The sequence below is a fragment of the Nannospalax galili genome, unplaced genomic scaffold, assembly GCF_000622305.1.
Source record: "Nannospalax galili isolate Female #2095 unplaced genomic scaffold, S.galili_v1.0 scaffold78, whole genome shotgun sequence".
Taxonomy (NCBI): Eukaryota; Metazoa; Chordata; class Mammalia; order Rodentia; family Spalacidae; genus Nannospalax; species Nannospalax galili.
Genome location: NW_008343387.1, coordinates 5,819,628 through 5,825,090, shown reverse-complemented (window position 1 = coordinate 5,825,090; position 5,463 = coordinate 5,819,628). Strand labels below are relative to the sequence as shown.

Genomic DNA, 5,463 nt, shown 5'->3' with positions numbered 1-5,463 from the left:
GGAAGGAGGAAGGAAGGAGGAGGAAGGAAAGAAGGAAGGAAGAAGGAAGGAGTAAGGAAGGAAGGAGGAAGAAGGAAGAAAGGAAGGAAGGAAGGAGAAGAGGGAGGAAGAAAGAAAGCAGGGAGGGAGGGGAAAAAGAGGGAGGGAGGGGCAGAAGGATAGAGGGAAAGGAAGGAAGGAAGGAGGAAGGAAGGAGGAAGGAGGAAGGAAGGAAGGAAGAAAGAAGGAAGAAGGAAGGAAGGAGGAAGAAGGAAGGAAGGAAGAAGGAGGAAGGAAGAAGGAAGGAAGGAGGAAGGAAGGAAGGAGGAGGAAGGAAGGAAGGAAGGAAGGAAGGGAAGGAAGGAGGAAGGAAGGAAGGAAGGAAGAAGGAAGGAAGGAAGGAAGGAGGAAGGAACAAAGGAAGGAAGGAAGGAAGGAAGGAAGGAAATGACAAAATAATATCCCTTATGAGCACTGATGCCAAAATTCTCAAAAATATGTACTAGTAAACTGAATTTTTAGCATATTAAAAGAATTATATGTCATGTCAAATGAGATTTATTCCTGGACCACAAGAACATTAAAATATGTGATAAGCAATAAAATGACATCTATGCTTAAAAATTAAGGGAACAAACACATGATCACCTCAAGTGAGTCACAAAAAGCATTTGGCAAAATTCAACACTCTTTCAAAATAGCAACAATCAAAAAACTAGGAAGAGAACTACTTGAGCATAACAAAATCCATACATGAAAAGCTCACAGTATGAAAGATTAAAATGCTCTTCCAACTAAGACCAGGACAAGAGATGGACTCACATCCTCATCACCTCTATTCAACGTAGCACTAGACATCCAGTTGTGGAGCTGTCTCACATTTAAAACACTCTCTCCTAGAGGGAGTAAGAAAGCTCATTGGGCCCATAAAGCTGACAAGGCTCAGGAAGCTCTGAAATCACAAGATTCACAAGGCTCTTTTCTAAAGTTATAAGAGCAATAGACAGTTGCTGGGAAAATGAGAGTGCACAGGAGAGTTGACTATAAGTTGTACAGGGAGCTCCAGGCATGCAGCTTTCCTGAGTCATCACCTATGCTGGGGTGGGTTTCTTATGATGTAGCTGCTTTTGAGTTGCCCATACTTGTGAAACTATCCCTCACCCATGCTCCTGTATGTAACTCCAATAAACTTACTGGTTCACTAAACTAGACTTGGCTTTTTTGGTCTGTCATTAATGTTCTGTCTGTGGTAAACAGATGGGTATTTTTTTGTTTTGTTTTGTTTTTTCATTTCTACCCAGGAAAAGTCACAATACCTAGCTACGGCATTTAGTCAAGAAATAATCCAAAGGCATTCAAATTGTAAAGAAACAAAATCATTTCTGTTCACAGATGATAGAAAATCTTAAAGATCCTACACAGGTAGAACTAATAAGTAGATCAGCAAAGTAACAGAATGGTCAACACAAAAAATCATGGGTGTTTTTATGCACTAACAATGAATAATCTAAAATGAAAATTATGAAAATATTTTCCAATAATATCAAAAATTAAAATATTTTAAAACTAGGAACTAGGAGGGCTGGAGAGATGGTTCAGCAGTTCAGGGCACTTGGTGTTCTTCCAGAGGACCCGAGTTCAGTTCCCAGCACCCACATGGTGGCTAAGAACTGCCCATAACTCCAGTTCCAGGGGATCCAACATCCTCTTCTGACCTCTGTGAGGCATTGCATACACATGTTCCACTTACATACATGCAGAAAAAATACTCATACATAAAAAATAATATTTTTTATTTTTTTAGATGAAGTATTTCATTACAGCTTTAATGTTCAGTAACAGTTTCCAGAGCAAAGATACATCTCTTTCAAACACGGCTATAAGATTTTTAGGTTCACTGTTGAATTAATACAGTTACACAATATTGAACTCAGTATAAGCCCTGTAAGACATAAAATTGAATGAGTTTTTAACCTTTAAAAATGATTTTTTTTGGTGTTTTTGAGACAGGGTCTCCCTGTAGCTCCAGCTACCTGTAACTCACTCTGTAGACCAGGCTGGCCTCGAACTCACAGAGATCTGCCTGCTTCTGCCTCCCAAGTGCTGGCATTACAGGCATGCACCACCACACCTGGCTAAAAAAGATCTTTTTTAAAAAATAAGGACTATGGAGATGGCTCAGTCAGTAAAGTGCTTGCTTTAAAAGCATGAAGACCTGAGTTCAGAAAATGCTGAACACAGTGTAATTCCTGATCTAAGGAAGCAGAGACAGAAAAGCCCTGGGGCCTCCACACTCTTGGATGTACATACACACAAGAACACATACACAGAGAGAAATGAGTACAAAATCCAAGCCTACCTAAGGAACTATTGATGAGTCAGTCTCTTTCAAAGATGTGACTCTTGATATGTTAACCAGGCTTCTGGGGATGAACACACACTGAAGGACATTAGGGAACACAAATTAGACTCTATGGGCCTTAATATGGAGGTATAGATGGGAGGGTATAAATATTATTAAAATGTATTATATGGAAATCTCCAAACTTCTATTTAAAAATTTTAAAATAATACATATACACACAGAAATATGTATATATTAAAAATGAGATAAAAGCTTCATAAAATGAATACTATAAAATTTTGCTGAAATTTAAAGAAGACATAAATAAATGGAGATGTATTCTGTTTCACAGATTCAAAGATTTATATTGTTAAGATAGCAGTGCTGCCCAGATGTATCTACAGATTTGGGAAAGTCCTTATCAAAATCCCATTAACATTTTTTTGAGAGAAAATGAAAACTCCATCATGAAATTCATATACAATGTCATAGGATCCCACACAACCAAAATAATTCTGAAAATGTAGAGCATGTAGCACAACCCAGCATTTGGAGGGCTAAGGCAGTAAGATGACAAATTCAAATCATAACTACAATAATCAAAACATTATAGTACTTGCATAAAGACAAATTATAAACCAATGTAATAGAAAAAACAGGAAGTACTCACATATATGGTCAAATGATTTTTTTAATATTTTATTTATAATTTTTATATTTTATGTGTATGGGTATACTCCCTGCTTGTAGGTGCACCTGCTGTTGTGCAATAACCATGGAGGCCAGAAGAGGGTTTTGTATCCCCTGGAACTGGAATTGTGGATGGTTGTTAGCCATTATATGGGTGCTGGGAATCAAACCCAGATCCTCTGCAAGTGCTCTTAACTGCTAAGCTACCTCTCCAGTCCCTCAAATAATTTTTGATGAAGATACCAAGTGCATTCAATAGAGAAAGGACACCATTTTCAACAAATAGTACTGGAAAAACTGGATACCCACAGGCAAAGGAATAAAATTAGATACATCTGCAAAAAATAACTTAAAATTAATCAAAATCTGAAATTTAATAAATAAAAAGTAAAAAATTCATGAAGAAAACAAGACAATCTTCACAATGTTAGCTCTGGCGATGATTTCTTGCCAAAATCAAAGGCACACATTTAAAAAGGAAATAATAGGAGGCTGGAGAAAAAGCTCAGCAGTTAAGAAAGCAGTAAAAATGAAGAACACAGAGTGGGAGAAAACACTTTACTAGATAGCTGTTTTTGAGCAGGGAATTCTTCAGCAGTATTCTCAGTTCAGACTCCCTCGTTTCAAATGACTGCATTTTTACAAGTTGGGACTTTTTCTGGGCAGAGTATTGCTTTCAGGACCTTTCCTATTATCCCAGTGTAGACCAAGGGTTTTTCTTTATTTTTTTACTGTGTGTGCGTGTGTGTGTGTGTGCATGTGTGTGTGTTAACCCTCAGAGGCTAGAAGATGGAACTGAATCCTCTGGATCTGGAGTTATAGGCAATTGTGGGCTCCCTGAAATGGATACTGGGCACCAAACTCATGTTCCTCTGGATGAGCAAGCAGCAAGTGCTCTTAATTGCTACATCTCTCCAGCCCAGCAAGGGTTTCTCCTTAATATTGCTAATTTCTTTAACAATTACAGCTGCTTTCTTAGAGGCAACCTTTTTCCTAAACTTTACTTACCCACTCTCCTAACCAAACTACACATTTTCTATTTATTTCTTTTTCACTTGCTCACACACTGTAGACCTGGATAAAAGCAGTAAGCAATAAACATGGCATAGTATGGATGTTACAGTGTCTTGAAATTTCCTCTACAAAACAACATACTCCGTTACCTTTGAAATTTGTTGTTGTTGTTGTTGTTGTTGTTGTTGTTGTTGTTGTTGAGATAAGGTCTCACTATGTATCCCTGGCTGACCTGGAACTTGCTGTGTAAAACAAGCTGACCTTGAACTCAGTAATCTGCCTGCCTCTGCCTCCAGAATGCTTAGATTAAAGGTGTGTGCCTTCACACCTGGCTCAGAATTCTTTATTATTTAAGTGAAGACAGAGAGAGAGAGAGAGAGAGAGAGAGAGAGAGAGAGAGAGAAATACATTATTCTAAGCAAAATAAGCCAGTTACAAAAAGACAAAGGATTTTGCCAAGGATATGGAGAAATTGGAAACTCTGGTTGGTAAGAATGTAAAAGGGTGAAGCCATTTATGGAAAAGAGTATAGAGGTTTTTTCAACATTCAAATTAAAATTATAACTGTGGTCGCCTCTTGTGAGCTGCCTCTTACTGTGAGGCAGAGTTGTGATCCCTCTCCTTTGAACCAGGAGTTGTGGTCCCATTCTCTGAGCTGGAGCTGGGGTCTCCTCCCTGAATCTGGAGCTGTGGTCCCCTCACCCGAACCAGATATTGTGGTTCCTGTCTGTGAGCCTGAAGCTTCCCAACTGCAAGTCACGTTTCCACATTCCTCTGGTGATGGGCTTACAGTGGAGCAAATTGGAAGACGGGACTTCCCGATGTTGAGCAGCAGTTTTGGCTTTCTCTGAGTGGCTGCATTTCCCACATCTCCCTCCCCTGGGGTCCCAGGTTGTGCATGGCAGTGGCTTTGCTTCTTCATTGTGCTTATCCTGGGGACAGAGAGAGTTTCTGTCATTTGAAGATTCTAGTCTTGTGAGGACTGATTCTCTGCAATGGACTTCCCACCTCCCTTGATGACAAGCTGTGGTCTTGGCTCCACACATGGTCCTGGGCATCCAAGCCTTCATGTTGGACCTTTCCATTACCAGGCACCAAGATGTTTTCCATCATCTTATGACTCTTCTACGGCCACTTCTTCACCTATGTCCTACAGAAAATTTAAAACATCATATTGAATTTCCAGAGATAAAAAGCACAATATGGGAAGTTAAAAAAATTAAGTACTTTAATAAATAAACTGATAAAACTCAAATTAAAAATACATAGTTGTGTTTTAGAATGTAAATTCGCTAGTCTATATGTCTACTATAATTTTTGAGTATTATTTACTGACCAGATTGTACTACCAAGCTTCAACAATACTATAAAAATTCTCGTTGTTGCTGTAATGTGAGTTTGGCATTCATTGCACTTTCAAATTCTCCAATCTATAC

General features: G+C 38.7%; 1 pseudogene; it reads right to left on the bottom strand.

Annotated features, from left to right (window-relative positions):
* The window catches only part of LOC103739300, a 7,819-nt pseudogene extending 2,679 nt beyond the window's left edge, over positions 1-5,140 (bottom strand).
* Between the last annotated feature and the right edge of the window lie 323 nt (positions 5,141-5,463).